The 17546-nt window shown below is 50.5% G+C and overlaps 1 protein-coding gene across 35 annotated transcripts in view; it reads left to right on the top strand.

Annotated features, from left to right (window-relative positions):
* Nucleotides 1–17546, top strand: part of PCBP3 (poly(rC) binding protein 3) — a 384627-nt gene that overhangs the window by 287644 nt on the left and 79437 nt on the right. The window contains exon 1 of one of the 35 annotated variants that reach the window (XM_044000407.1): nt 12693–13279. The exons of the other annotated variants lie outside the window; for them this stretch is intronic. The gene's annotated coding sequence lies outside the window, so the exon portion shown is untranslated. Of the gene's footprint in view, nt 1–12692; nt 13280–17546 lie in introns of those variants that run through there. 35 annotated transcript variants of the gene reach the window in all.

The raw sequence follows: 17546 nt of genomic DNA, 5'->3' as shown, positions 1-17546 counted from the left end.
AAGCGTGGAAGTCATCCAATCCAACTCAATCAGGTTCAGATGTGGAAACTGAATCCCCAGTTGGGGAAGGGTCTCACCCAAGGTGACACAGCTATTGAGTCACTGAGCTGGGATTCAGATTCATGAATTTCCCTGAAGTCCCTCTGTCGGGAATGTGCTCCTGCCTACAGGCTTCCCGACAAACGTGTATTAAACACCGGGAATCCACCGCCTGCTTTTGCCAATCTGAGGGCTGGAAATGAGCCTCTGACATCATGGATTTCACCTCCTCCATTTTCCAAATGGGGAAACTGAGGCTCAAAGAGGCAGGGTGATTTTCCCAATATCACATAGGTAGTAAAAAAGGGGGAGCTACTGCCCAGGGCTTCTCTCACACCAAAATAAAGTAAGCCCTGGTCCTGAAAGTGTTCCTGTGTGTCCAGGGACTTGGGGTTGACAACCCCCACTCCCACCCCAGCCTGCAATAACACCACCACCACCATTACCCACCACCAACACCAGCACCAGTGCCAACAACACCGATAATAACACCAGGCACCAGATGAATCAAGGCAGCAAAGACGCTTTTATTCTCGGACTCGGAGGATTGGCAGGGCATTACTGGATCAGTAGACTGAAAGGCAAAGAAGATTATTTAGATGTCATCACCGACAGGATTAAACCAAGAGCAGGGGCAGAGGCTTGAGCTGTGTGAAAGAGGAAGGCCTTCCAGATGGATGGGGTCATCAAGGCCCCCCCACCCCGACACCCATGATTAAGGGCAGCTGAAAGGATGTAGGTGCTGCCCCCCACCCCACCCTCACAAACCAGCTGATCCCCACTGGCAACACTGAAGAGATGCTGCTCAGCATGGGGTGGAGGGGGAGTCAGCACATTCTGTGTTAAAGCAGGGTCTTCTTTGGATGGACCTGGAGCTTCAGTGACTCCTGGAAATCTCCAGGGTCCTTATGTGTCCCAGGTGCACCCTCTGGGTCGAAGAGGAATTATCTAGATGTTATGTGAGAGTCACTGCCTCACTGCTCTGTCTAGTGCATCCCTGACCCTGTGCTACCTTCTCTTTCCTGGGAGAAGATGAGATGTCAAGGCCCGGCATTGGCTCGCCTGGCCCTGTGTGGCCAGGGCCCAGGCTGCTCTGGGCTCCATCGTTGTTGAGGATGGCATGAGGAGGGGGCTTCTTGAAGAGTCTCAGAGACTGCAGCCAGAACTGAGCTTTGACAGCACCGAGATTCTGGGTCTGCTTACTGGTGCCTGGGTGAGGGGTCCTCGGGGGCTTTCCCTGCTCCAAGGTTCAGTTTACACCCCTATAAAAGGTCAGTAAGATGCTTTCAGTGCCAATGCCCCAGGGGGCCGAGCATTGTAAGCCATGTTGTGTTCTTTATAAAGGGGGCTCTCTCCACCTCCCTAAGGTTCAGAAAGCATTGGCTTCACCTGCATTAGCTCTCTGACCCCTCAGTACATCTCGTAATGAAAGTGAGACGCTCCCTGAATTTTAAAGAGGAGAAAGGGAGCACTGACCCAGAACTTAGGAGGACCTGAGTTCAAATCTCACCCAAGATACTCACGTGCTGGGGGACCCTGGGCAAGTCACTTAACCCCAGTTGCCTTAAACATCCAGCACCATCTCCAGTCGTCCTGATGGAGATCTTGCTACTGGGCCCAGGTGGCTCTGGAGGAGAGAATGAGGCTGGTGACCTTGCACGGCCTGCCCCACTTCAATCCAATTCACTCCAAGTCATGACATCACCTCCCAATGTCATAGTCCTCTTTACAAACGACAACAACAAAGAAGAGGAAGGGCACCTCCCCACCCCCTTCCAGGTTTTCTGGTTCAGGTCCAGCCCCTCTCCACTGGCTCTGCTACCTTCTCTGCAGGATTCTGCCCTCCCTTTCAGCCTGAATAAATAGCAATTCCAATTCAAAAACAAAACAGAAGCTCCCTTTTCATTCATTCATTCACTCATTCATTCATTCATTCACTCACTCACTCACTCACTCACTCCATTCATTTATTCATTCACAAAATAAATGTCTGTTATGTGAGGCCCTGGGGAAGGTGCTTGGTATCAGGAAGGACTCTTGCTAACAATCAGAGTGGCCCCAAGTGCACTAGGGAGAAATGTCCTGAGAAGTGGCTTGAGGGTTATAAAACCAGACAGTTTTGACTTTGGTCCTAAACAAATCTCTTGGCCTCTCTAAGCCTCAATTTCCTCTTCTGTAAAATGAACAGCCCTGCTGGCCACCAAGAGCCTGTTCAGCTCTAACATTCCACAGTCCTATAATTATGGATTGACCTTTATTTATGTAGCAATTTGAGCATTTGAAAGATGCTTGCCATACAAAGCGTCTTTGGGCTTCCCAACAGCCTAATGAAGTAGTCATCACAACCCCATTTTATACGTGAGGAAATGAAGGTTCAGATGAAGATTCAGGACGAGTGACCTGCCTATGGTCACACAGCAAATGGCCGAGACAGGATTTGAAACTAGACTCTGTGCCCTTCCTCTTCTTTGTTGTTGTCGTTTGTAAAGAGGACTATGAACGTTGTGTCCCCTCCACTTTTGTCTCTAGATTTGCGAATGATTTCTGATTGGTCGAGTCTGGCAAGGGCCTTGTTTCCGCCCTCCATCTTCCCGACGGCTCTGCCACGCAGGCTCTCCTCCCATGTGCTCTTTCCTCTCTTGGTCTTTGGGCTGCTGTTCGCTCCTTTTCCCGTACCCATAGGACCCTTCCAGCTCAGCCTCTGTGGCTGGCGGGCTCATCATCTATCTCTCATACGCCTGAAGGCTACTCTCTGGGCTCTCAGTGACCTCATCAGTAGCCGAGGGCTTCATTATCTTTGCCTCGCAGATGATGCACGGCTCTAATTATCCAGCTCTAGACGTTTTCCTGAACTCTGTCTCAGAGACAATTGAAATGACACAGGTCCACAACAGAAATCGTCCTATTTCCCCGCACATTCAGCCCTCTGTCACATTTCACTAGATACCGATTCTGAGGGGAACCACTGAGGCATAGAAAGCTTCTCTAGAGGATTTAGAGGGAGGGAAAACATGAACAGCCGGTGGAATATAAGGAGTATTTAAAAAGAAAAGGGCACGCCTTTCACTGCTCCACCAAGCAGCTCACCCTTCTTTTCTTTGGGTTACTACTGACACCTAGTGTGACCATCAGCCTTTGCCGTAACACCCAGGAGATTGGGTGCACCCCGCTTCTACACGCCAGTGGTCAGGATCCCATCCCTTGTTTTCTTTGGGTGGAGCCTAAGGCAATGGGCCGTGGGATGGCTCTGGGGAGCCTTCTTCTGAGCCGTGTGGGGATTGGGATCATCATGCCTCTGCTCTGACGGGACTTAACCGGGACTCCTGTTCAGTGTTTAGGACAATATCTCGGAGGATCACTAAGGTGGTCATCGTTTGTTCCTAGCTGTCACTCACCTCGAATGGCCATGTCCCTGTGGGCCATCCTTGTCTCTGTCTGCATGGGCAGTGCTCTCCATAACATTTGAGGGAGCAACACTGCCTCTCCTGTTGCCTTTTCTCCTTTTTGTGAGGTGAGCTCTTGTGATTTTTTAAATTAAGCGTTAATAAGTTTCACTGATGCTTTTGTGTTCATATCACAATCATGCCCTCCCTTCAGCAGGCTTGACTCCTCCCTTGGGACAAAGGCACACACACACACACACACACACACACACACACACACACACGAGCATTTGGGGGTGACTGCGTCCGACCGTGGAGGCCTCGAGCTGCCTTAATGGCTGCCCATCTTCTATACGTGTGTGTCTTTGTGGACATGTGTGTGCCTGAAAACAGGACTGAGAAGCCTGGTGGCAATAGCGGAGGCCGGCATGGCAACACCAGGACAGGAGTCAGTGGGCGGTAGGGCTTCTGGTAACTGGACAGACTGGCTGTTTGAGCTAAGGGTGTAGGGATGGCGGCTTGAGAACATGGGTGGAGGTCTCGGGTCATCCGAGTGCACCTTTAATGCTTCCCCACCAGGAAAGAGGACGAAGCCAGAGCTTGATATTCCCAGAAGCCTGGTTCTCCTCCCCCTGGTCCCCCCCACCCCCACCCCCTGGCCTCAAGGACCTAATCTGATGTGAGGTCCCCGGCAAGAACGCAGCCTCTAATGAGTTCTGTCAGCTTCTGCTCTCCTGGCTCTTGTGTGAGCTGATGTGGGCACTGAACTGTGAAACACAATGAATCAGGGCCGTGCCCGGGGTCCTGGCCGCTTCTTCAGAGGATATATTTTCCTAAAGCAGCTGAGGCCCACACTCCTGTGAGCTGCGTGGGTGCAGACTCAGCAGGAATGGTCGTTCTTGACCTAGAATCCACCAGGGCTCATAACCCATTGATGGATGGATGCCCCAGCAACACCCTCTCCCTCCTGGGATTGCATATATGGAAGCAGCAAGGGAAGAGACCTCCCCAGGACCCTGCTTCTTGTTACTGTCCTTTTCCACCGACACAGCACAAATACTTGGGTCTCACTCGATCCTCACAACAACCCACTCACTTGAAGTGTCTGTGACATTTGGGCTTTGCCCCTAGCAGACACTTGATTCTTACATGTTTGGATGTGTCAGAGAGTGACTGTTGAGTTCCTGGAGTCTTCCTCAAAAAGTGGAAGCACAAACTATTAGCACACCTTCCTCTTGGGTTTCCTGTAGGCATTATGGTGAGGTGGGCCACCAGACACTGGGCCTCCCAGTCTCGCAGCAGTAGCTGGAATGAGGGCTTCCTAAAGAGGAGTCTACACGTGAGGAAGAGAGCTGCAGCTTTGACCCCTTCACTTAGCACCAAACGCCTTTCCAAATGAGGGACCACACAGTGACCTGTGTCTGCACTAGGAAGGGGACGAGCAGGTGTCCCAAGTAGCCTTCTCAGAGGAGATGCCATGAAGCCTGGCTGGAGGCTGCCAAATCTGCGTCCAGGCTGGGACAGCTGTGTCGTCCCTCCTCAGAGGGTGGTGGAGTGGCAGTTCCACAGGTGGTTTCAAAGTTTCCTCTTCTTTTTTTTTGGGGGGGGGGTGGGTCAATGAGGGTTAAGTGACTTGCCCAGGGTCACACAGCTAGTGAGTATCAAGTGTTTGAGGCCGGATTTGAACTCAGGTCCTCCTGAATTCAGGGCCAGTGCTTCATCTACTGAGCCACCTAGCTGCCCCCAAAGTTTCCTCTTCTTAACAGACAAAGCACCCTCTCTGATGTGTTTCTTTTACAGACATTAGTTCAATTAATTCTGCCAAGGGAGGGAAAGACAGCTCTTATAGCAGCCTGATTGTAAGGAGCCTAAGCCTTGCCCTTGTACACATAATAACCAATGGGGAAAGAGGCAGCTAGGTAGCGCTGTGGATAAAGCACCGGCCCTGGATTCAGGAGGACCTGAGTTCAAGTCCGGCCTCAGACACTTGACACTAGCTGTGTGACCCTGGGCAAGTCACTTAACCCCCATTGCTCCAGAAAAAAAAAATTACAAAAACAAAAATAACCAATGGGGAAGCCAGGCATGGTGGAAAGAGTCGCAGAGGCTGGACTGTTCACCCTACAACCCAGGGTCTAGGAAGCGAAAGGAGCACCAGTCTGGAGGTCAGCTCTTGGCTTCCATATGGCTTGGCCATAATCCAGTCTCTGGCACAGAGCCCAGATCTCCCCTCTCTGAGCCTCGTTTTCTGCAAATGGAAGGTGCTGCTGGGTACAGCCTTCCCAGAGCTGCTCCCTGGACTAGACAAGAGGGCGTTGTGCCTAGGAAGAGTGAGCTAAATGGCGGCCCTAATCCTGCTGGTCACCATGGGTAGAATTGGTCTTTGTCAGCATCTCAGAAAAGATCGTAAATCCAAAGGTAGCACGAGGCTCCTGCCGCAGTTGGAGCCCTTTGGCTTTGCCATGCGGCCCCCTCATTCTCAGGCACCCCAGGCATTTGTCCCTTGTTAAGATAGGACCTGGGAAATGATTCTGTCCCCGTGGCCAGCACCAGGCGCACACTCAGTTCTGCCCCAGTTGGCTTCCACTATTACATTTTCCACTGTAGTTTTTCCCCTTTCCTTTTCTTTGTGCATGTGTGGGTGGGTGAGAGGAGAGTGAGAGAGTCCAGGGACCCTGAGTCTCTGTTTGCCAGCAGAGCCCAGGGCTCTTGTTCCCTAATCGGGGCAGAGCTATCTTGGTACCTTTGCATTTTCTGCCAGGGAGGGGGCTGATCTCCTGACCACTCAGAGGTAGGAACCCCTTCTTGTTGGGCATTGTAGTCCCTAGGCCCCCTCCCTAGTGTCAGAACAGGTCCATGATGAATCGAAGCCCTGCAACTCCATCAGAGACTTGCGTTCATTTCATGCTGTCCATATGCTCTGGACTTAAAACTGCCTCTCAAATGCAAATGACTGCAGCTGCTCACTCAATATTCAATTAGCACGTATGGTGGGGGGGGAGTGCTTGACCCATGCAGGGGCTGCAGGCAAAGCCTGCCCACCTGCATTTGCCTTAGACAAGAGATGCTTAACCTGAGATCTATAAACTTGATATTTATTTTTGACAGTGATATTTATTTTAAGTGGGTAATTATATTTCCATAGAATTGATTTCCTTTGTAATCCTATGTATTTTATCTTACATTTAAAAAATGATTCCAAGAAGGGGCCCATAGGCTTCACTAGACTGTCTGCCAAAGGGATGCCTGGTTTGGATGGACTTTTGCTCTCTGGGAAAAGTCATGGGGTTTCTCTTATCCCACTGGCTTCTGTGAAAGAACGGGGAGAAGAAGAGAGCTAGTGGCAGCTTTGTCAATACTGACCCTGCCTTCATGGGCACAATGGACATGCTTGCCTTCTGAGGCCCTGTGGCCTTTCTACGGTCATTCGGTCATTTGTCCAGGCAGGGATGGGAGGGCAGAGGGCAGAGGGCAGAGGGCAGGGGTGAGAAAGCTCATAGTCCTTTCCTGGCCTGAGATCCAGATAATGGCCACAACTCCTTGGAAGTCATGGATAAAGCTCCAGGTCCCAAGCCAATGGAAACCAGGTTCTGAGTTCTCGATGCAGCAGAGGTTGAGTTACTCAAGCGCTGGCCCTCTGATGGTCAGCGCTCAAGGGTGAGGCTCTCCTCCATGGATTTGGGGGGCAGCCTTCCATTTTTGCACACAGCCCTGCCCCCAGTGACTCACAGCAGCTGGTGACTCTCACCACTCAGGGCTGTGCCCTTGAGCTTAGCAAACCCTACAAGGCTCAAAAAGTTTCACATATGAGTGTAGTCATCCATTAGTCAATCAGTAAATGTTTGTTAAGGACTGGAGGAACCATTCGGACTGCATGGCCCAGTGTAGGCACATCATCTATGGCCAGTGAGGCTGGAGAGGCAGGCAGGAGCCAGGAAGTGAAGGGTGAGGATTTTACATATGATTCCAGAGGTAACAGGAAGCCGCTGGAGCTTATTAAGTAGGGGTAAACATGGTGGTCGGTCTGTCTATCGTCCAAAGATAAGCTTGGGTCAGTTCAGGGGGCTCCCAATGCAAGGCTAGTCACCAAATGATGAACTAATCATGTTGAGGCCAGGACCACATGGAACCTTCCCTGCTGTGAAATGAATTATTAGAGGAAGTCACTGAGCCAGCAAAAGCTGAGATTGGGGAGTACCCAAGTGCGGAACAAGGAGATCTAGGGCCTTGTTTAGTCTAGGGGATATCTGTAACGGGCTTGGACCAGATTCATAAAGCTGGACTAATTGTGTTCTCTGATGTCAGGCCTGCTGGTACTTTCTGATGATTTATGTCATACCATTGCTTGTTCTTCTTGTCCAAAGGTCTCCCTTTTCACCATATTGGAAAGTACCAAAGACTCGGGCACTCATGGCACATCATGGCATGGCTCTGACTATGGCTTTGAGAAATGGAATGACTGTCAGGAGTGCATAAAAGGGGTGGTACCGGTCAACAGCACTCCTGCTGTTGGAAGGGCCAATGGTGTGGCAGTGCCACTTGGGGCTGTTCATGGATGCTCCTGCCCCACTCACACCCCATATTTCAGTTTAGAGACAGCTGGCTGGGACAGGGGACAATAGGGAAGTGGGGACTAGGAGTCCACCTTGTCTGCCTACATTGAGAATCGTGGAGCAGAAGAGCCCCATAAAAGAGATGACCACCTACTAAGACCAAGAAGAGCTTGGAGAAGCCAGTGCTAATGATACCTTGGGGCATCTTTCCCTCCCACTCCCCATAGACGACCTTTCATCTCCTGACTCTGGGTTGCCCCCATCCCTTGGATGCATCCCCTCCTTACCTCTGCTTGTTGGAATCCTGAACTTCCTTCATGATGGGCCCCAAGCCTTCATCTAACAAGACACTTGACAGGACTAATTGATTCTTCTTAATCACACAGCGTCTGCAGCTTTGCTTGGGAGGAGGTCCAGGCATGCGTTCCTGTTGTTTATAAGTCAGGGACTTCCTAGGATTTGTAAAAAAAATAGAAAGAAAAGTAGTTGTAGAGCACATCTGCCCATTTTCACTGCAGTCAACAGCTGATTCATATTCTTTAATTCAGTTTAAATTGGGCCTATAACATTAAATAGACAATCCCCTTCAGGAATGAATGCCTTAGATGTTCATTTTTCTTTGTTGTAGAATATGAGCAAGTGTTCTTGTTAATTTGTAATTTTGTTCATTTCTGGGTCATACATGACCATTTCATGTCCAGAATTCAACAGACATTTATTAGGTGCCTACAATGTGCCAGGCACTATTTCCCACTGGGAAAAAAGTATACTCAAGTACTTCCTCCTATAAGAAACCTATCATGACCTCGGATTTTTAGTCTAAGTGTATACACACACACATGCATGTGCACACACATGTGCACTTCATGTCTATTTTGTCTCTAGATTCATGTAAACATAAACCCAATGTCCCCCCCAGTAGGAGGGAAGGAAGTTCCTTGAGGCCTCCTTCAGAAGTAGTGGGCTCTCTTTCACTAGAGGGACTCCACAAACATTCAATGAATACCTACTATGTGCCAGGCACTGTGTTAAACATTGGAAAGATGACGAAGAAGGGCAAAAAGAGAGAGAAAACCCCAGGCCTGCCCTCAAGGAGCTCACAGTCTAGATTCCCGAGACAAGGCTTTAACTTACAAACTCATGGTATTGTCATGCAGCAGAGGAGAGCTCAAAGTGTGAAGCTAGAGAATGCATTCCCTGAGGGTTGTGTTTGGCTGAACTATTGAGCAGTGACCACATGCCTACAGGCTAGCCCCAAATCTCACAGCTAGTACATGTCTGAGGCAGGATTTGACTTCAGATCCCCTTAAATCTGAGTCCAATGCTCTCTTTCCTGCCTAGGTGATGTCTAGAATGATAAAATAGTCCCTATCATTCTTTTGGAGAAAATGCAAGTTACGAATTGGACAGAACTACGATTGGATGGCAGGAAGTCTCCAGTGGAACGTCCCGGGGGGCTGTGCTTGGTTTGGGCTCCCTGAGATTGTTATCAACAAGTCAGAGAAAGGCATAAGTGGTCTGCAGGTGACATATACCTGGGAGGAAGAGGTAATGATGCATAACAGAGGCAGGATCCTAAAGTGCCTTGACAGGCAGGAACATTGGCCTGAATCTAGTCAGTTACAATTCAGAAGGGATAAATGTAAAGTCTTGTACTTCGGTAAAAAAAAAAAATAACTTCATTCATCAGCCTCCATAACCTGGAGGACCCCTGGATAGACAGCAGCCCGAGGAAATCTGAAGGGCTGGATGGACTGCCAGTTCACCAGGAGTCAGCAGGATGATAGGAGGGAGGGGGAAAGCATCCAGGACTAGGGAGGTGAGAGTTCTACTGTTCTCTGCCCTCCCCCAGCCTCATCTGGATGACTGTGTTCAGTTTTGAGCCCCTGACTTAAGAAAGACTTGAATAAGCTAGAGAGTGTCCCGAGGACAGAGATCAGAATGGGGAATGTACTTGAGTCTATTGCCTGTGGAGGCCCTGGTCATGTTTAGTGTAGAGAAAATAAAGTTCAGGGAGATTGGGATGACTGGACTCAAGTGGCAAAGGGCTATGCTGGGGAGGTGAGATTAGGCATGGTTTGTCTGCCCCTAAAGGACAGAACCAGGAGCAATGAGGGGAGGGAAAAGAGAGAAATTTGGACCAAATGTCAGGACAAACTTCCTTCAATCAGATATGTCTTCAAGTAGAATAGACTCCTTCCAGAGAGGATGAGCTCCTCCCCCCCCTGCTGTCTTTCTCCTCCTCTCTCTTTTCCTCCTCCTCTCCCTCCTTCCTCTTCTCCTCCTCCCTTTCCACTCCTCCCCCTGCTGTCTTCCTCTTCCTCCCTCCTTCCCCTCCTCCTGCTCCTCTTCTTCCTCCTCTCCCTCCCCTTTCTCCTTCTCCTCTTCCTCCTCCTTGGAGCCCTTCAAGCAGAGGCTGGTGACCTCTCTCTGTCTGGTTTTGATTTAGAAGGAGGGCTCCTTTGGTGTGAACATTGTATTAAACAGCCAAATTCCGTGGTGTGGGCTAAGCCACTTACCCTCCCTGGCCCTCAGTTTCCTCATCAGTAAGATGTGGGGCTTGGGTCCCTACCAGCTCCCAAGCTGTGGTAGAGATGGACGACCCATTTCAACCAGTCAACAAACAGAGGTAGAAAAGGGTTGTGTTTGTCTTAAAGGGGCCTCCAAACAGGACTTGGAGAGAGCAAGCCCAGGAACACAGCAGTGGGCTGGGTCACCTATTCTATGAGATCTGAGGCTTTACAATAGCCAGATGGATTCCTTCCAGCCCTATCGTGAATGTGGAGCCCACGGTCTCAGTTCCTGGATCTTAGTGAAAAGGTGAGATTGCCAAGAGTCCTCCTGAGCAATTCAGTGTGCTGCGCAGCTTTGACATTTCCGACTGAGGCACAGCCCGAGGAAGGAAGTCAGAGCTGATCATGGAGCTGTCCGAGAATCTGCCTTTTGCAGATCACTTTCTGAGCCCAGTCTATCCCCTGAACAGTTTGCTGCTGCTGAAGAAACTGGTCTCTTTCAGTAAAGCCTGACAACGTGAACTTTCACAAGTGTCCCCAAGTTGAAGCAGAAACAATGCCGGCGGCTTGCTTGGCATCTGCTTAATGCTGCAGAAGCCCGTCAAAGAAAACCTTCAAGGATCGGAAGAATGTCATCATCCCAGAGATTTCAAAGGCATGTATGTAGCTGCACAGACACGTCCCAGGATGAACAAAGAGGTTGGGGGTTTTCTGACTGATTCCACCTTCTTTTGATGCCTTCAACGAAAGATCCTGTCACAACTACAGACTGGACCTTTGCTAGAAAACTGTGGAATCCACCCGGAAGAAACAGTTATGGTCTGGAAACATTCTAGCCAGCTTTCTCCCCTTCATGTTCCCAAAGTGATTCAACCTATGACCCAGGAGGATATTCAGAGTGTGGGATATTAGCACTGTGGAGAGTTCCTTCAAAGGGAAGGCAGGCGCCATACAAGGCATTCGATCTCATTGTAATATTAAAAAGGACATTTTTCGTGTTTCTATCCCTAGAATTCTATTCAGAGCCAAATGGTGAAAGTGCAGACAAAACTCTTGTGCTGGGTCAGCAGAGGTATCATCTATTTCTAAAAAAAGTTACCCACATTTCAATAGCAATTAGGATCTGGGACACATTTCCTTCAAAGAGCCCTGAGAGGTAGGTGATATGGGGCAAGGAGAGGCAGGATGATATGAGAACAAAGGATGACCCGGGAACCCAGAGATACCTGGGGGTGACCACTTTTCTGGGCCTTAGTTTTCTGATCCGTAAAGTGGGGGAAATGGGGCATTTACTCTATGGTTGTTATGAGTGAGTCCCCTAGATACAGGATCTGCCCGTTCTAACTCCCCTCCCACAGATGCCCCTCCCTTACACTCCATAGATCAAATGTAAATGAGAAAGATGCCTGGGGGTGGGCGGACAGGGAGTTGGCTGAGGCCCCTGGGGTCAGCGAGGCAGAATTCCTAAATTAGGCTTTGAATGGTGTTGCCAAATCAAAGGGTGATGTCAGCCAATCACGGGGGGAAAGAGTTACAGACTTCTGAACTGGCCACTCAGCCCCGCGGGTGTTGGTCTAGACCCCGCCCCCCCCCTTAAGGTCCTCTCCTGGCTATGGGAATGGGCCTATAGGGAGCCGGCCAGAAAGGCCCCTGGCCCCACTTTGGCTCCTTTATGTGGCCCAGGTCAGTAAGAAGGGAAGGTTCTGATTCTGACCCAGGACTGAGGTCCCATTGCTTTTCTCCCGAGAATGGAGATTTCCTATTCATGCTATTCCTCATAGACACCCCGACCTCTCCACTTAGATCACCAGAACCCTGGTTCAGTATTCCAGCTCCTATCAGGACTGTCACGGGACCCCCAAACCAGACTCCCTGTTTCTCCTTGTTTCCTCTCTCCCGCCCCCTCACAACTCCTTCCAAGCCTGCCTGGACATCTTCAGTAGCATCTGTCCAGGGAGGTGGCGGCGGGGGCACGAGAGGCCTCCAAAAGTTTCCCTCCCCCCACACCCCTCCCCCGCCTTGGTTTTGAGGTAGGAGTTAAGGGAACCGGGCGTTTCATTTTGTGATACGTGTCTACCCGTGCGCCGGATCCCTAGACACGCCCGTTCACGGTGTCCTGGCCGCCTCTCTGCGTGCACTATCTGCGTCTCTAAGGCTGAAGAGAGACGGCCTCCCCCCCACCGTGGCATGGCACTTGAGCGCTTTGTTCCCGGTGCCCGCTGGCCGCGGCATTGACGTCATAATCCTGGGTCCGGCTCGTTCGGGAGATAGCGTGTTCCCAGGAGATAAGGCCCGTCTCCAAAGAGCCTTGGATTAGGTCCTAATGGGAGGCTCAGCTCCCAGCCAAGCGCAAAGCGCGAGCGAGCCAATGAGAGCGCGGCTTCTCCCCAGCCAGCCTCGCGTAAGAGAAGTCAGACATCACGCCCGGATCCGAATCCTTTGTTTTCAGCTAACTTTGGGTCGGAGAGAATGATTAAGATGTGCAGCCTGGATTCTATTTAGAGCCGCTCACTCCCCTGTGCTTGTGCACTCTCCTCTCACACCGCCCGCCCGGGGAGCGAGTCAGCCTGCCTGAGAAGGGGCTGACGCAGCCAAGAAAGGCGCCGCGGGGGCGCCGCCCCCAAGGCTCTATCACGTCCCATTAACCCTACGGCTGAAGCGGATTCATTCGGGCCAACCTGGGCCTCCTTCTACAAACTGATGCACATATTGTATATGGCCTTGGACCCTCTCTGAGCTCCAGACAGACGCTTCCCTGTAGCCCAGACCTCCGGGTTTTCTCCCTAGCCAGGTCAGCCCTAAAACCAATGGTGAAATGCGTGTATGCGAGGTGGGCAGGGAGGGGACGGGCTGGAACAAGGGAAAGGCATCCCTTTGAGGATTTCTTCCTCAGCCTCTCCCTCTCCCTTCCCCTCTAACGGCGCCCCCTTTCATCCACTGCCCCGACCAGTAGGGAGGGCATCCCGAGATGCATGGGGCACAAGGTGTACAAAAGTATGGAGACAGGAGATGGAATGTTCTCTGCTGGGCACCGTATGTGGGCCAGTGGGGACAGAATGGAGGGTGTATGAGGGATACTCACAAGCAGCTCACTCCCTTACACCCCATACCCTCCTGCTGGGGCTACCATGGGGGTAGAAGGCACCATCAAGGATTATGAGGAGTCAGGGAATAAATATCAGCACAGTCAGGGCTTTACCATGCCTTAGGGCACTGGGAGCTGTAAAGGCCTTCCTGCCCAGTGTTTGTGTCTCTCCAGGAGTTCTCATGACCTCAAAAAACAGGCTATTTCTTCCTCACACTGTCCAAGATTCCTAAACTCTAGAGCAGGAAGGGATCTTCTGGCTCATCTGGCCCTTGTAAAAAAGAGGAAACTGAGGCCCAGGGAGCTTAGGAGACTTGACCAGGGGATGGTTAGTGTTGCTGGGGAAGGGGATGAATCCAGAGCCAGGGGCTTTCCCACACCTGACCCTCTTCCTGGGGACACACAGGTGTTGGTCTTCTTGGTCCCCTTTTTAGTTGATGGGCACCTGGTGTGACCATTTATTCTGGGTGACTCTGGCTCGGGACCTCCCCTCAGTGAATGGATTCGAGGAGCTTGTTTATGAGCTCCCAGTGGCCTCCTCTCCAAGGAAAAAGAACCCAGGAGCTAGAAAGAGGAGAGGGAGCAGAAATGTGGTTTGAGATCTCTCCCCACTTCTTTTATCCACTCTATTTAACTCCAGAACTGAATGGAGAGAATGCCTCTAGGGTGTCCAGAGACAACAAAGAACTGGCTTTGAGTGTCCTTTGGGGTAAAGGACAGGGTCCTTGTTAGCCAGATCCAGGGGGCAGGAGTTCCTCCTGCTGGACAGACTGAGAGAGGCAAGCGTTCTCTCTGTCCTGAGGAAGGTCTCCAGCCCTGGGTTTACATTGTAGTTGGTGGAGATGGGGGCTGTCTGTTAGATGCTTTTCCAGTGGTCCTCTCCACTGAGTTGAGCACCAGGGATGAAGAGTTTCCCATCCTGCACCAAGAGAGGGGATAGCCTGAGCAGCTCTCCTGCTCACCAGAGCATGAAGCGTGCCTAATTTAATAATGCTGATCATTCTCCAGGCCAGGAGCCTTCACCTCACACATGACCCACTTTTTCAATCAATCGGAAACATTTACATAACAGGCTGACCCAGGGCCCTGTGTTTTCTGAGCACAAAGAAGAAAGGGTTTTAATGAAACAGGAGCGATTCACCAGGAAGGGTGGGAAGTCTGAATTAATGTGCTAGACAGGAAGTGGTCCATAACGAATTAGTGGGATTGTGGTTATTGGCTTTATTGAGTCTTGGTCAGGAGGTAACAGCATTGATTTGCTTCTGTGGGGCGTGTCAGCTACTTGGCAGACACGGGCTTTGGAAAGATACTTTGTTAGTTCGAAATGCCCCATCTGGGTGACTGCTCTGTCCATCATGCAGAAGCTGGCTGACTTGCCTACAGATGGCAGCTGTGCCGAAGTTTGCTAAACATTAAATGGAAGAGTGGCTGGTCTCATCAGAACTCCCCCAAAAGAGGGGAAGATAACAATTCACATTTCTTTTGCACTGGAAGGTTTCTGAGCACTTTCCACACAGCATCACACTCATTTCTGAATATGGCCTAACATTCATCAAGCCTTCTCTTATTTAAAAAATATAGGTTAAAAAAGAGTTCAGTAAACCAACTGATGTTATCAGCCACACCTCTGCAGTACCACACACCAACAGTCTCCTACTTCTGCAGTGGAACCAGGCACATTTTCTGTGGTTTTCTGGGCCCCAGTTGGACATTATAATTAAACAGCATTCAGTTTCCTTTGGTTATTATCTCTGCTTATATCGTCACTGGACCACACTTGTAAAGTTGATTTTTTGAACACAAGTGTAAAAATTTACATTGAGCTCTTTTAAATTTTACCTTTTTCTAATTCAGCACCAAGTTCTGGTCTGTCCAGCCCCTGGGGATCCTAACTCTGTCCCCTTGTGTGTTTGCATCAGCAGCAGAGAACTAAGCATGGTCTGTGTGCCTTTATCCAAGTTACCAATAACAATGTTAAGTGGCACAGGGCCAGGACAAAGATGCCTGGGATATTGGACAGAAGGTCTCCTTCCAAGCTGACATTGTCAGTGGGTCTTTGGGTCCACAAACTCTACCTGTTCTTCACACAATTTTCTAGCCTTTGTCTCTATTTTCCACAAGAGCATCAAGCCTTTGCTCATCGCTTTGCCGAAAGCTGGATAAACCTGGTCACACCTTCACTGCCCTCCCAGAGCCACTCCAGTCTCTCTAGACTTCTCCACCGTGCCTGGCAGCATTCTCACCTGGAAAACCCTTCCACCCCTGCTGCCCCTTCTGCTAGTGGGTGAGCTCCTCCTCCCAGAGCCTCCTTCAGGAGGAAGTGCCCAGGCCAGCCATGCTCCCTCCTTCCTCCCCCATGACTGCTTCTGACTCTCCTGACTTCTTCCCACTCTAATGAGGGAAGACGAGGCATACCAGGAGCAGCCAAGAGAGAGGGTGGAGGCAGCTGAGACACGGAAACAATAGATGGAGAGTGAGTGCTGACCACAGGGCCAGGCTATCCCCCAAGCCCTTCTACATTTAAAATATTCCTCAGGTATAAGCTCCCTGGGGATGGAGACCTTGCGTGTTCGTCTTTGTCTGCTCTCCCCAGTGACTGTCACAGTAGACACGCCACAAATACTTGGCCAAGAGCTGATGAGAGCCAAAATTAGACCCTTCTCTCTGGTCTTCTCAGTACGTTAGAAGCCACAATTGTCATTACCTGTGCTCTTCCAAGAAGGCTTTTGTGGCCTGGGACCATTTTTTCTTGCATGTTGGTATTCTGACCTTGTGGTCCTCTTCGAGTTTGTCTTCTGATCTTCCCTGTCACCACGGTAGTTTTCTATGGTCAGGGAGGGTCCTTTTTGGTTTTGCTCATTTTTAGCCTATTTTGTTCCTTTTAAAGTTGAGCTGTGCTCCAAGGGCACTATCCCAAGTTCCCTGCACTAGGGGCCAGGAGCCCAGTCACCGGCACTCTGTGCAAGAGCCTCAGGGCTGGTGTTTTGTCCACTGCACTAGGGTGGCCAGGTCTAGTTGCCCTGGGTTCTAGGGCTAGCAGTTTGTCTGCTGCACCGGGCCAGAGACCTCACAGCTGGCCTGCTGAACTAGGATGGGGACCTTGGTTGCGGATCTGTGCTGTGGTTAGGAGCCTCCCCCTGACTTGCCTGGACACTGCCTATGCCAGGCTGCACTCCCCTTTTACCCAAGTGAGACAGACCTTTCCAAAGGCCTTCTGAGTTATCTTAGGCTGGAAGGTTGTTTCCATCTGTCTTTTGGGGGTTCCTGTCACCCCAGAATCTGTCTGGAGGCTTGATTTAATGTGACTTCTGAAGGGAACTGGAGAGAGCTCAGGCAACTTCCCGGCTTCTCTTTGTCATCTTGGCTCCACCTCTTGCCATCGCCTGTGGAGGGAAATGCAGCTTCTGTCTGGGCGAGACCCTCAGAGGGGAACGATGTTGGCTGTGCATCTGAACCATTTGGAATGGCTCCTTTGACTCCTCTGTGACTTGTATGGCATCTGCCACACAGCAGGTGCTTAATAAATGTTTGCTGGTTGATACGGAATCACTGTGTGAAGCACTAGGGAAACAGTGGACAGAACACTGAACTTGCAGTCAGAGGGGCTGCATGCAAATCCTCCTGCTGCCCCATATCCCCTAGGTGACATGGGGCCATTCATTTCTCTTCCCTGGGCCTCAGTTTCCCAATATGTAAAATGAGGGGTTAAATGGGGGGAGGGGCTCTTTGCTTGAGATCTATGGCTCTGTGGATGATCTTATGTTCTCTTTGGCATTGACTTTATACTATTCAGATAAGTATTCAACCACAGAGGGCGTGAAGAAGCAAGGAAGGGCCCAGTAAGGCACCCTAGAAAAGCTTGAGGACATAGGAAATGCTCTCAGGAGGTGGGGACTGAGAGAGTGAGATCAGAGAGTCATGGATTCCAAGAGGAGGTGGCCTCAGGCTAAGCCTCGAAGTCAGCCTGTATTGG

Source organism: Dromiciops gliroides, chromosome 4 (assembly GCF_019393635.1).
Source record: "Dromiciops gliroides isolate mDroGli1 chromosome 4, mDroGli1.pri, whole genome shotgun sequence".
Taxonomy (NCBI): domain Eukaryota; kingdom Metazoa; phylum Chordata; class Mammalia; order Microbiotheria; family Microbiotheriidae; genus Dromiciops; species Dromiciops gliroides.
Note: the sequence above shows the minus strand (reverse complement) of the source record. Positions and strands in the feature narration are given on the sequence as shown.